Source organism: Pseudomyrmex gracilis, unplaced genomic scaffold, assembly GCF_002006095.1.
Source record: "Pseudomyrmex gracilis isolate BER0280 unplaced genomic scaffold, ASM200609v1 scaffold_132, whole genome shotgun sequence".
In the NCBI taxonomy this organism is placed as follows: Eukaryota; Metazoa; Arthropoda; class Insecta; order Hymenoptera; family Formicidae; genus Pseudomyrmex; species Pseudomyrmex gracilis.
Window position 1 is genome coordinate 356,046 of NW_018020716.1, and position 14,844 is coordinate 370,889.

Consider the following 14,844-nt stretch of genomic DNA (forward strand, 5'->3'; position numbering starts at 1 on the left):
AAAAAAAAAAAAAAAAAAAAAAACAGGGAATTCGTAGACGTGTGTATTTCGCAAGAGAGAGTTTGTTTCAAGCGGAAACATACATACGCGCGCGTCGACGTTCGGAAATCAAGTCTCTTCGACTCCGTCGTATCGTTTGAGACGCCTCGAACTTGCGGCGACAGCTCGTCGAAATATCTCGTGAGCGAGGGCAATTTAACAGTCAAGGCATTTGCTCGAGAAAATTGCAACACTCAAATTGCACGTAATGGTTATTGTACAGGGTGGCGGAAAAAATGGGGAAAAAACGGATCTCCAAACGGAGAAAATACCTTCTTCGAGTCTGTCTGAAAGAAAATAGGATTTTCTCTTTCGCACGATTATTGTCTCATCGTCACGAAGTGCGTGCGTGTCGCGCTTCTCGAGAATTATCAAACATGCAATTTGTTCCTGAAGATGATTTTCGAGTTGGGGTCATTTTTCTTCATTTCCGATACCATCAACTGTTCTCGAACCTTGAACTGAAATGTCCACGAATGTTTCGCCGGTATATACAAAATTGACACCAACGCGAAGAAACCATTTCCAGAAATTCTCGTAACACACCGCGACAACATCAGATATCAGATGTAATCTATTTCCTAAATCTGTGTACGTTGTACGACGCACACGTGTGCGTAAAGTATCTCGAATATTCTACGAGAAGCGCGTGAGCGATGTTAAAGGGAGAATCATGAAGAATTATTAAGGGTCCTTATATCATATTTAGATGTGCGACCGCGGGTCGCGCACGAGGGTTGAATTCTCAAGGACGCGGCGGTGACGTAGGCGAGAAAAGAGGGTGGCGGTCTATTTTAACGGGCGGTCGCAGAAGGTAATCGATCGCGCGTCGTACCAACCCCGCAGAAAACACCAGACGGAATATTTTCTAACCACGCTCCTGTGGTTAATATTACAATCCTTCCACAAAAATCCCGTCGTTTCTACGTAACAACGACACGTAATTTCGGGTTGTAACACGCGAAGGTTGTTGAACCGTCGTTCGCGAGGGAATAAGAATTTCGGCGCCGTGTCGAGAGTTTTACACGCTCGAGCGTGTCGAGAGCGCGATATTTCAAATCGATCGATTGCGAAGATCAAATTGACGCTGGCTCCGGCCACTAATGTGTATTTGTATTCGTGCATATTTAATATATGCGGAACACGCTCGGTTTGCGAGCGTCCATTTTTAAAACGCGAGCTCGATGCGCGACCGCGTTCGGTTCGTTTTCGCTCAACGAGAAAAAAAAGAAGAAACACCGAGCGAAATACCGAGCGAAGCCGCTTAATTTGCGGAGAAGGAATCCAGAGTGGCGGTTCGATGGGGTTGTTACCGAGCTGATGACGACCGCTGGCTTCTTCGCGGGCGAGCATTTTCGGCAAAGCTGTTTCTCCCATTGGTAATTTTCCTCTGTCTCTCTATCTGTGCCGCCGGCAGGCACACCGTATAGGTAGGAAGCCAGGTCGCCGCCGGGACGCTTTTGTAACGTGGGCGGAAAAGCTCAGATCAATATCAAGCGCGAATTGGAACGTTACGTTGCGAAGATCGACCCGTGACCCAGTATGGACCTCGCCCGTAGGTAGGGCGGCGATAGTGGCGCCATCCCGAAAGATTATTTCACACACATGTAGGTGCGCGCGCGCGCGCGCGCGTGTACAGTATGCACACATGGTCACACAGAGACGCACGCGTGCAGAACTCGGTCAAACGCGATGCATTTTCCAACGAGCTTTTCTAGAGATGTTTTTGCGCTCCGATGCGCGTCTCCGAATCGCGAATATACACATCGGATGTAATTATTTTCGTCAGTAATAATCGTATGTCAAGGTTCTTGAATAAGCGAGACTTTTTTTTTTCTTTTTTTTAACCACCGATAAAATTCGCTGGAAAAATTTTCTCTCGGTCGGATTTTGCCAATTTTCGAATACTCGTTTCTGACATCAATTCGAAGTGCAGCGCTCAAGTAGCGCTTAAAGGAATCTCAAATCCAATTTAGCTTCCCCTTGCTAGCGCGATAAAATTCTCTCTCTCTCTCTCTCTCCCTCACAGCTTCGCAACGCGAGTATATATGAGCGCGCGTGTTGCTTAAATAAAAACAAATTTCGCATCATAAATTACGAGCACATTCGCGCGGTTTCTACTGCAAAAAAAAAGCGCACGTAGCTATAAAAGTCGATGTACGACGGCGTTACGTAATGCGCGCATCGGGGAAAAAGATTTGCAGACACTCGCATCGACCTTGAGAAGATGGGGGGGTTTGGCAATGTGGATGCATCTCGAAATAACGGCGCGCGCCTCGCGCAAGAGATTGTTATTGCCCGTCGTTCGTTCAGTTCGAACTAGTTTCTCGCCACGTCCCCGTGCAGTAGTAATGCAATTTGCCTATTCATGCGCGCACACAATGCGCGCATACATATACACACACACACCAACGCACACATGCACGCGCGCGCAAGCGTTACTTTCCGAGTGTGCGCCCGCTGATAACACGCCGAAGATGGTGTACGGTGACGTGAATCGCGCACGATAGCGTGGAAAACAAAAAGGAAAGTCACGATTCTAATTGAGATGCGCATAATTTAGAGAGCGCGCGCGAGTAAATATCCACCGATATATAAAACTAGTCGCGCATTCTCGATACGTGTTCGCGAAACGGTGTGAGCTCCTTTTTCTCAATAAATTACGAACAACACAATTAACGGAACACAACACACACACAATCGTCACCGGTGCGTCACATTTACGAGCTTCGCTTGTAAAACAAAAATGAAAATTATATTTTTAACAATACTCTTCTAAGTATTTCTTACTTTTTGATGGAAGATCTCGATTTATATACAACGGCCTCGCAACGCAACGCGCTCGTGACACTGTGCAGTTTTTAATTGCAAAACAATCGCGAGAGATACACGCGTAATTTTTTACAACGTTATACAGTTAAGAGAAAAAAAAATAAATAACAATCGAGTTGCACAACGCGGTGTTACACAATCGAACACGTAAAGTCGATACTTATTAGCGTAATGCACAACTGTGTGTATTTTATTTTCCAACGACCGATATATCGAAACACAAAACCGAACCGTCGCGCGTTCGGAAACGATTTTAAATCGCGTTATCGCTGAAACGTCGTTCAAGCGTCTACTTAAGGCGACATGGTGAAAATTCGAGCAATTTTTACATCAGACGTATTTGAGAAACACCTGATTCAACATCAACGAGGAAGAGATATCACGTGCTGTATTTGTGACACATTGCCTTGTGATACATGGCGTTTATTTGGACAGAATGTGTTTTACAATTTAGCGCCTCCCTGCTCCGTCTTTCGACGCACAGACGGAACACAAAGAATTTTTTTGTTGTTTTGTGTAAATAAAAAAATTTGGTAAAAGATACGTATAAATTTTCCTTCCCTCCTTCTCGCGCATTTGTCGACTTGTTATTTATAAAAGACTTTTTGCGCGTATAAAAGTAAAAATACTGATATACATAAATATAAATAAACTTGCACGTTGCCCACTTGCGATTCAATAACTCAAGCGCGTAGTTTTTTTTTTTTGTTTCCCTCACACAGTTGTCGATTTTCTAAATTCCACCGTTTCGCGTGACCAGTGAAACTCTCGAGGACGGAATAAATAAAAAATTAAAAAAACAGTCGCATCTTCGTATTTCCCTACGTGTAGTCTTTACTCGGATGCTTTTCAATTCACATGAAGCGTAAATTTCTTACACGTCTTTCGAACGAGTTTTTGACGGAAGTAGCGACGTACAAAAAAAAAAAAAAAAAAGGAATTTCGCGAAATGTTTCGCACGGTTTTGCGGAGAAACGTGCTCAGCCAGAAAAAAAAATCACGGCTGATAAAACTGAGAAGGAAACGTTGAATTGCGATGTGTTAGCTTTTCGTATGTAACGTTTTCGAAACAGAACGTTTTTCATTTTATTTTACAATAAAATTAATTTATTAATCAGTCAACTTCAAGTATGCAAAGTTAAGTTTGCTGTTTAATAAATAAATTAATTACAAACTTGTCCCCTTAGATTCGCTTTTTTCTTGTCAGTCGCGAGCCCGAAAAAGAAAACGAAATTGAAACGTACGCGCGACATCGACTTAACGGCACGTGAAACGAGTAGTAGAACGAGTTTTAGAGAGTGCTGAGCGCGAAATAGTTTTTTAATGAAACTTGCCGCACACATTTCACAGTCTATAAAACGAGACTTGTGTTATCGGCGAATGAAAGACATCCCGTTTATCGAAGTGACGCGCGCGCGAGAGAGAGTTGAATTAACATCTTGCCGCGCGGATTCTGACGACCGATTTTTCAAAAAAGAACAAGAGAGATGCGCGCACTAATATCAATATGCGGCAGACTAAGTGGTAAACAAACAGTCTTGTTATGTTTCCGTAAAATATACAGAAGAATATCATTTCTCGGAGAACAAACGAATGATCGTTAAAAACACTCCGCCCGATGTATTTTCGTGGTGGATTATTTGTCGTGTTTGTGTAACCCATTTGTTATACCCGCGTTTGTTATCCTTTGTGCGGAACGGCGGTTTTATAAAGAAACAGTTGGCGCGAACACGCCGCGTGTTGCGAGCCCCGCTCGGCGACGCGCGCGGTACGCGTCGCGAAATATCGAACGAAATGGAACAAAAAAAAAAAAAAAAAAAAAAAACCCGACCGTCGCATCCGAGGATGAATACCGAGAGCGATGGTCGGATTCGTTTGTTCGATGCGCTTGCACGCTCGCGCCCGATTTCACGCGCAGGTAATGCAAAATATCGGCTCCGCCATAAATTCGCACGGGACATCGCGCCTCCTCTCGTTCTCCGATCGACGATAGAACGCGCGCGGCTCTGAACGGCGAAAATTATGGCTCGCGCCAGCAAAGACGATAGATGACGCGCTGAAACGAAAACGAAGCGCGTCAGGCGACCAATCACGACGGTTCTTGTGTAACTCGTGTGCGGCCAACTGATTGGAACGGGCGTGGGAGTATCGAATCGATTAGGTCGCGCCGATCGATTGTGTCGCGCGCTCTCGCTCGTCCTGTCCCGGAAACCCGTCGCTATTGCTCCACTTTCCGTCGACGGACCGCGCGCCCCCGTGATTTTCTCGCTTTCCGTCCCGTCTTTTTCCCCTTTCTGCCCATCATTTTTTCTCTCGCCTCACGGACAAATTTTGAAACAAAATAAAAAAAATAAATAAATTTACAAGAGACTCTCTATCTCGGGAACTCGAACACTCCAATTAAGTATCTTCCAATGCCGTAACGAGCTCGAGTTGGCGCGTGTCACCGCGAACGTTTATTATCGTTGCGTAATTAAAACAGTAGTCGCTCGTGGTCGCGCGAAACGAATCATCGGCTCGGCGTTATTTCCCTATTTTCGCAATCCAATAACGTTTTCCAATTAGGCGCATCCGTTGTACCGATGTATCGACGACGAGCGGCGTTGTGTGTCGCGTAACCTACCTACCTACCTGGTCTATTCGCGACAAACGACACCGCGCGACGTTACATAATCAACACGCCGTGTGTCACACGGCGGAGCAATCGTTTACGCGCGCACCCACCGCGCAAGAGAGACTCGAAATCGTTTCCTTTACAAATTCTCCCCTCATCCGGATTCAACGAAATCAACGCGGATCCGTGTAATTATTCACGTGTCAAATACGCGTGTTTCCCCAACTCGACCGCGAACTAAACGCTCGCGCTCGGTTCTGTTCCGATCGATAGATGCATTATGCTATGCCTCAATATCTCGCCAGCGCTTTCATGTTAAATGCGACGAGAGCTCCCCAAGAGCGGAGCGAAAGTACGCGGAGCGGAAATGGAAGCGAAACAATGTCGGAGGCTCCCGACAGATTCGCGACTCCTCTTCTCGCGACAAGAAAAATATAAACTTTTTTTTTGTTTCCGTATCCGAGAGAAAGTTTTTGGTAAAAACAATCGCCAACACGCACGCGTGACGTGTCACTCGTTGTGCCACGTCGTTGTAATCTAATTACGTAACTGCGACGAGAGCGGCGCATCTCGGTCGTCCCGCCGAGACGCCAACATTTTTGTCATCCACTTTGCGATCCGCACTCGCTCCGTAGACAACCTTGAACGGACATTGCAATTTCGTAACGACGACCGTAATGACGGTATTTTCAGCCATTGTTTTTTAAAAGCACGTAAGATAAGAATGACGAGCGCATCCCGGAGTAAACACATCGCGTGCGCACCATCGGCGGTACGCGGAGTTATGCACGCAATTTGTAAACGCCCCCGCACACGATCGTAAGACTTCGCTCGATTATGCGAGCTTGCGCGTGCGATAGATGAAGAAGAGAAACGTGCGAAATAAGACGAGAATGAGAGAAAGAGAAAGAGACAAAGAGAAAGAGAAAGAGAGAACGCGAAGAAGCAGGACGACGATGGGAAACGACGATGTGTCGGAGGGGGAAGAGAGGGGTGGTATAATTGGCTAAGCCAAGTTCAAACGATCGTGTGTCTCTGGTCGAGCGACATTCCACGAGCAGATGGCCTTTGGTATGCAAAATTCACGCGGTATAAGCGCAGCTGTCCACGTGTATGTAAAAGGATGCAAACGAGGTGAATAAACAAAAAACAAAAAAAAAAAAAGGCGCGAAAAGAATAGAAAATTGCCGCGCGTGGTTTCTCATCGAGTTTAACGTCGATAATAATAATATCGCGTGTGCATATAAATATCGGAGAATGCGACACAATTCTCTCACTCGCGTGAAACATTTCTCACGTGATAAGAATAATTCAGGCCGCGTCTTTAACTCGGCGAAATTGAACACAACAACGTTCGATCGCGAGCGATCGATTAATTTTTTTCGCGCGCGTTGTACGGCAGAGAAAAAAAAACACACACGCACGTACGCAGTTTCGACTAACGTCGTTAATTCGATCGTTAAATCGACGAACGATCATTGAAACGATCAAATAATTTGTTGCGAAATAAATTTAAATTAATCGCGCGATAAATCGTTTTTGTTGAATATATGTTTCATCTTTTCTTCGTTTTCCGACAAACGGCGATCTCTCCGAGATAAAACTGCGTAATTGCAATTAGTTAGCCGACAATTAATCGTGTTGTCGCTTGGCGTTTTCCTGAGTAGTTTCCATTCTCGTGCATCTTTTCCATGTACTCAACCGCAGGAAAACGCTACGTGGTACAAAGTACGCAGTCGACGACTTTGAACACCGGAGAATCCTCGTAAAGCGTCGAGTGACGTAACGTTGGTGTATAATGATATAAAACAACTTCGGAGTGAGAAAAAAAATGACTACAAAAAAATAATATTCAGTCGGTGCATTCGCAAATCAAATGTAATTCGCGTTACGTAACGCGCGCAACGTCGTCGAGTAGAAAAAAATTCGTCAAATACGACAGATGTCGTACGTTTCGCGATTTACTTCTCGATTTTTTTTATTTTACGGAGGAAAACCAAAATTTTATTGTTCCTCTCTGTGAATCGAGTTCGCAAGTTGGCAGAATGTTGCACGAAAAAGAAATTTTGTTACAGTACGACCAGCAAGAAAAATTTGCCAATTGAATTGTTTGTTAACAAATTGACGGCAAGGCAAACAAACAGGCTTAGACAATTTTTCTTCTGTCATATGTTAACTTCTTTGCTATTCCAACAAACATTTTTTTTCATGTGAGACAAGAACAAATTTTGTTCAATATCAAGTCGATAAGATAATGTCAAAGTGTGAAACATTTACATAGTCGAACGCACGACTGTCGGCACGTGCTCGACATCTGTAAACTGAAAGAAAAACAAAAAAAAAAAAAAAAGATAATATCGTAATAATCGTTAAGTCCGGATGATAATTAACATTGATAATAATAATCACTCACTGATGAATTAGTTGACAAGTGTTAATAAAAATAGCAAGGTTCGGTAATTGTTGCCAACGCAACCGATTTGTGATGATATTGTACATACGTATCGTTAATTAAATACCATTGAAATGCGGCCGCGAGAATACAGTTGGTTTAATTGTCACAAGACGTATTTTTTTTGTCACAAGGCGTATCGTCGATATCTAGTCATTGACTGTCAATTTGCAAAAACATTCACGTAGGTTTCTTGTCTTGCGAAATCGATTCGCACACAGCTGTCGCTGAATATATTTGCACACATGACAGTCCATTGGGTAAATTAACCGCAGAATCTGGGCCAGTTACAACACCTGACGGACGAGGCGCAATCTTTGACACGAGGAATCCGACGACGAGTCTCCAACACACAAGAGACGCTGGTGCCAAATTTAAATCTGCGACCGCATCTCGCGACAGATACGGATCTTCGTCGATGATCTCGCGTCTCTCGTTAAAACCAAGAAAAAAAAAAAGTATATCGCACGCGAATTGAACTTGCGAGGTTATTCCGTTTTACAACGTGTAATGCAAATATTACGATCTACGAGCGATATAAATTACAGTTGCCGACAGCAACTCGCAAGGCAACGAATGACGATCCGCGATCCTTACGCCTACTCGACTGCAAGTCAATATTTACGAGACATTTAATGCGAAAGGGTAAGGGGCGGCGCGCGCGCGCTTCACAAGCGAGTTTTACGTAGGGCGCACTCGAGCGAAGTCAAAGTGAACGAAAGCGGCGCAAAGCGTCCCGAAGAATTAGATTACAGTGTAACGAGTGTTGTAGGTTAAGTAACGCGAGAAATCGACAGGTTGTTTGAAGCGAGCCGCACTGCCACGCGCGCCGCACGTCCTTTGAGGAAACATAATTGCGTTTTTTTTTATTTGACTTTCAAGTTATTGTAAATTGTAAACGGTGTATTTTTTTTTTTCAATTTCTTTTTACATTTCATGATCGCGTCAGAGAACTCGCACGTATCTTCGAATTATGAAATATAATGAGATTTTCCAAAGCGCGAAAAGAAAATTTATATTTAAAGCTCGGCGCGAAAGAAAAGAATCGTTTTTGTTTCCGAGCGGGAGAGCTTTAATTTGTTGCGTAAGTGCCGCATAAACAGCGAATTCTGAATAGCAAGGTTGAAATGCGTGGAAACGTACTACTCACGTCTTTAAAGAGGCACACTCGCTCCGCGGTTAGGCCTGGCGACATATATTGCATAAGTCCCGACACATCGTCGAGTTAACACTTTTCAGACGACAATTCTCTCTGCACGCGCACCTCGGTTCTCTCGCGCGGCGGGTCAATTCGCGGCAACGCGCGATTACAAAGCTTTTGACCGTATCAGGAGTGATGCGATCCTGAATTTCTTTTCAACGCAACCGCACGCACAAGTCACACTCGATGAAAAAATTGAAATTCGCAAAAACCAACGAGCAAAAATATGAAAAACTAAGAGAGCGAAAATTACAAAAAAGAAATATACTCCGTACACGCTCCGATCTCTCTTTTTTTTACATCTTAGAGAGAGATTGTCAACAACATAAAACATGACAGAAAGTTGACGCGTTGTCCTATACATACGTAATGGGAATTAAAACAGTGTGTCGTTGAGTATCTGTCGCTTCACTTCGTCGTCAAATAATTTCAAATTAAGATACCATTAAAGTTTAATGACATTAATAATTCATCGCGAGCTCTGGGCGATAAAAAAACTGACATTCACCGACACGGCGATATTGATCGAGGCAACGAACGTCAGGCAGGAGTCGTAGGTACACGACAGTGTGTGCGCGCGTATAATTAAAAAGGCCATTATGAAACAGCGGTTAGGAAGGCGTAGAAAAAAAAAAAGAAAAAAATCTCATTTATCTCTCCGCAAGATATCTCACAACTCTCCTCTCTCTACTTCTCTCTTCGTCTTCTTTTCCTCCTATGTACCTCTCTCGCGACATATATACCTAGCACACAAGCATGCGACACACGCACACGCACACACGCACGCACGCACACGACGTGACAGACAACAGTGTGAGACACGCAGTCACGAGCGTGTACACGTTGCTCGTTGATACGAAAACACGTGCGCTTTAACGCGCTCGACGATGCATATACACACCTGTAGTACGTGTTACTCCTCGAAGTCGCCGCTTAAAGCACCCAACACACGCGTTCCTGTAATCCGTCCCTGCAGTCCGACGTCCACTCCTTCCACGCGCCGCGGCACCTACAAGATAGATCTCTCTTTCTCTCTCAGAGATTCTCCGTCTCTCTCCCTCCCTCTCTCTCTCTCTCTCTGTGTTACACGCGTGATGTACGCATATGTTTCGCGTGCGCGTAAACGTGTGTCAAGAGCCGCCGAACAGTAATCACGGATGAGAACGCGAGAGAGTTGGCGCCAGAAATTTGTTTTTTTTTTGTTTTTTGTTTTTTTTTTTTGTTTTTGTTTTTTTCTCCCCTTTTGTTTGTTCCTTGTCGTGTGATCGATTTTCTTTTTTAGCCTATAACGAGATGAGAGACGGAAAGCGCGAACGTGGTGAACGAAGAAGAGTAACACGCAGCTCAGTGTACCAGCGGAGACTGGCAACTTCCCCTCGGTTTTGTCGAGTGCTGGCCGCTATAGCGCAATAGGTATATAGAGCGCCACATATCGTGTGTACGCGCTCTTGCCGCTGGGTAAAAGGGGAAATCGCGGGGGGTGAAAGGAGATCGGCGGGGAAATCGCGGGTCCGATGGAGGTAAAGCGATAGGTACCTTTCCGGGAGGAAGAGAGAATAGGAGAGACAGAGAGAGAGAGAGGGATAGAGAAAGTGAGAGAAAACAAGAAGGGTGGAAGGAGAAGGAGGGGATCAGGTCGCACGCTCTCGGCGTTGTGACGTAATTCGAGTCATCCTGGATGTGTTGCGTGGAGGGTTGAGATAAAAGAGAGGAGAAGGGGTGCCCGCCGCACCAGGTGGGGCGCAACTCCCCGATGGTGGGAAGAGGGCAAGGGCGCCATGGTGGGGCTGGGAGGGGTGGGAGGGGTTAGGATGGCGGTCATTAGTGCTACTGGAACACGGAAGCAAATTCTCGAACGGTACCTCCCGTGCTCAACCTTCACCGGCTGTTCTCCCTTCCACTCTCCCCTCTTCCTCTCCTACTCTCCCTTTTTCCTTCACGTTGCCTCCCACGCGCGACCAGGTATCACGGTACTACCTAACCGCTCTGATGTCTCTCTCTTTCTCTCTGTTTCTCTCACGCTCTTTCCGCTTCGGAGGTGCAAGCACGATGCACCTACGGTGCAGCGCAGCCCGAGGGGGGAGGCTCGCGCACCCTCCGTAGCTTCGCCGTGCACATATATATATATATATATAGAATCTTTCGGAAGCGAGTCCCGTAAGGGGTAGCTCGTCGTGTAAACGGGAAGAGACAGGGGAGAGGAAAGATTAGGTCGCGCTCGCGACCTCGTCCTTGCCGGGGTCCAAGATCGCCGACGTTCTCTTTCTGCGGTCAGCAATTTTGCGTACGCGCCAATGTAAGACGCGCTTGTGTGTACAAAAAAAAAAAAAAAATCAAGTATACACACTACTCGTTGTGTGTGCTCTTTTTCTCTCGACACGTTCGTCGGAAATTGTTGCGATGTATCTTATCTTGTTTTCCGAAATTTCTACGGAAATTTCTGCGGTAATTCCAACTCTTCGCGCACCGAGCGGTGTTGTTCTCTGAATTAATTTATGTGACGGATTCCATTGAGCGTTTTGAAATAGGGTAAACTGGAGTTTGCGTGCGCGCGCGAATAAATTTATAATATTAGCTATATAACACTTGGGTCTCTCTACTTGCCGGATTCGCTTAACAATGTGAATTGTATACAACGCGATAAATACGGGTACGTAAATACCGTCAGGCGGTGCGCGCGCCGACAGTCATTAATATTTAATTGCTAGTACAAATAATCATGTTGATTTTGAAACAAGCGATTGTTGATTTCACACGAAGTATTGAATTATTAAAAAAAAAAATTGTTCAACTTCGCACACACGTCCGGACGTGCAATTAGCAAATTATGTTGTAATTATTATTATTAATATTTATTAAATTGATTCACATTGATTCGATTGTTGCGACAATAACAAATCGTGTGCGAGAGGCGAACATTTTCCGTCGATTCACAAACACTTTCAATTTCCGACGACTTTCAAAGAATCGAGAGAGTAAAACTTGCAAGAAGCTTAAGATGGACTTAAATTACTCAATTATCCGTCTTAATGGATGGTCTGTAGTTTCAATCGGGATCTGTCACAAGAGCGTGTAATTAATTTCACGTTAACTCAATTTCCTTGCCTCTCGTCGTAAATTGCGGAAAGAAATTTTTCATTTTCATATGTTTTAATTCTCGCGCGGAAAAAACGTTCTTTAATCTACTCGAACAAAATTACCTTGTGTAAAGCCTTTAGATAATCCGAAAATTTCCGCTCTCACACGTATATTTCACTCAAACGTGCGAACATTGTCAACTTACACAATCGGCGCAAATCTTTGTCAAGTGGAAATTACACATTTGCTTTTTTGTTTTTTTTTGGTTTCTCGTATAAGAGCGCGACGCAAGAGCGGCTCCTTTCGTGTATAAATTTACTGCTATATATATATAGCGAACAGACTGCGCGACGTAATTACGAAACTTCCTTAATTTCCGCGGATCCTTTGTGCTTTGATTTACGTTCCGTAATGGCGGCGATTATTTCCTGCGGATTTCGAACACAACGTATCATCACGATCCGGCGCGCGCCGTTATACGAAGCTGTGTTGGAAATTTCAGCTCTCTTGGCTCGCTGATATACCGTGGTTGTGAATACGAACCGCGGTCGTTATATCTCTCTCGGCGCGATACGTAAAAGAAAAACGCAAAAAGCTCCAAGTTGCCCGAAGAGGCAATATTGATCAACGTCGTGCTGAACTCTGATATTTGGGATTATAGCCCGGCGGGAGCTCCCGGCTTCGAGAGAGCGAAGCCGCCATTGGCGAAAAAAACATCGTCGTACTTAACCGATGCAAAATCGCGTAATCGGATAAGTTTTTTTTTTTTTTTTTTTTCAACAATTTTTTTCCTCCCACAATGGCAAAAAAATACAAAAACAAACTCGCGCGTGGAACGACCACGTGTGAGAAATCTTGATTTTCTTCGTTCGCCATTTCGAAACCGGCGTCGGTCGCTCGCACTAACATCAAGAGGTCAAGGCTTTTTTCTGACATTGTCGTATCGATGGCCGCGAACTCGCTGTCGTCGGTCGAGTCGATCGAACGGCGAACAGCGCTGCATTATTTTCACGCTGAATATTGTATCACTTTTGATACGTGCGCGCGTCTGCACGCGGAACATCAAGACACTTGACTCGATTAAGCATCTAAATGTTCTACGAAAGTGGATTAAGTCCGAATACACAACACGGTGTGTTTTTCTCGCACCAGAACTGTGAGAATCGCGATAATTGCAAAACTGCGAAGTTATAAATCCCACAATTCAACAAAACGAGATTGACTTCAAGTTTTCAATAAGAAAAAAATTAAGCTGCTTTGAATTAACATATAAATCAAGATTTTTCCCTCAGAAAATATGGAATTGATCATTTTTTTCTAATTAAAAGGCAAAAAAGTTTCGCCGAATGCAAACACATGTGCGTTTTTTGCGAACGTTTGCTCGAGGTGATTATATTCTCGAATAAAGTTTGTTTTCCATCACGCGACTAAGCTCGTGTCTAATCGCTGTCGCCCGCGAAACAAATTTTATCGATCTCGATGACAAGAGAACAGGTCGCGAAGCGATTATACACGTTGTCGTTCGATCGCGGCCAACGCGAAAATTCGTTGACGTGACAATGAGTTTCGTAACTCTGCAATAACGAGCGGCGGAAACTCGCACGAGAGAGAGGCGGGCATTCCTCTCTCAGTTAAACCTCAAAGAGCAAACACACAACGAGCTGGATGGAAAATCGACGTTAGGATATTCGTTTCAAAGCGACTCGTCGCGGGGAATCTCCGAGACGTGTATAACGCGCGCGCGCGGCTAAGTTCGTGCTCGCACTGATGGAAAATCGACGTCGTCGGCAAAATTGCATCGGAAAGCGAATTCAACTCGCGTCTCGCGAGAGAGATTCCGTTCGATAGCCACAAGAACGTCTCACCCATATATTCTATCTCGCTGTGGGATAAATGGTGCAAGGACACACACTTTACAAGACCGCGCAAATATCGTATTTTACGCAACGTTAAAAAATTCACCATTGAGATTTGACATTTTTGTGAAAAAAAAATTTGAAATTTCCGTGAATCTCACGACGCCACAAGAGCGAAAATGACACATCGAGCGCTACACGTTCTCGCTGTAGTCACGCGAGTATGTATTGATTTTCTTAGCGATTAATAATAAGCGCGCGTCAGATTTTACCGTATTTCCAGGAGAATATCCGGGGGTAAACGCCGGAATTTTGCAGCCGCGTGTACGGCCTCTCTCGTGCGCGAAGGAATGCCTTTCGCACGCGCGCGTTCCGCCGCCGCACATGTGCACACACGCTCTGTCGTCCCACGCGTGTTTCTCTCTGTAGTACGTCGCACTGTTATCGCATACCGTCGCGCACATACTAACGAGATATTTCATAACGGCGGATTAGCGGGGGCGCGGATTCAGAACGGTTCCCTAATCACCATGGCGATGGCAATTAATTCCGGGATGCGCAGGCGGCAGAACACGCCAGCGGCCAGGTCGTGTGCTTCGATTTACGGTGCGGCGTCTGGAAATTAATTTCTCGCCCACAATCGACGACGACGACGACGATAAAAACGATGTCGACCGACGTCGTTCTTCCTCGCGTGATTTCGTTCCAGTTTTCCTCGCGAAAGAGAGAGAGAGAGAGAGAGAGAGTTCTGACAAACTGCCGGGCCAAAAGG

General features: G+C 44.9%; 1 protein-coding gene across 1 annotated transcript in view; it reads right to left on the minus strand.

The window, feature by feature from the left end:
- The window catches only part of LOC109856739 (protein Tob1), a 53,502-nt gene extending 43,023 nt beyond the window's left edge, over positions 1–10,479 (minus strand). Inside the window, exon 1 of the mRNA XM_020432350.1 lies at positions 10,040–10,479. The gene's annotated coding sequence lies outside the window, so the exon portion shown is untranslated. The remainder of the gene's footprint in view (positions 1–10,039) is intronic.
- Positions 10,480–14,844: the final 4,365 nt, after the last annotated feature.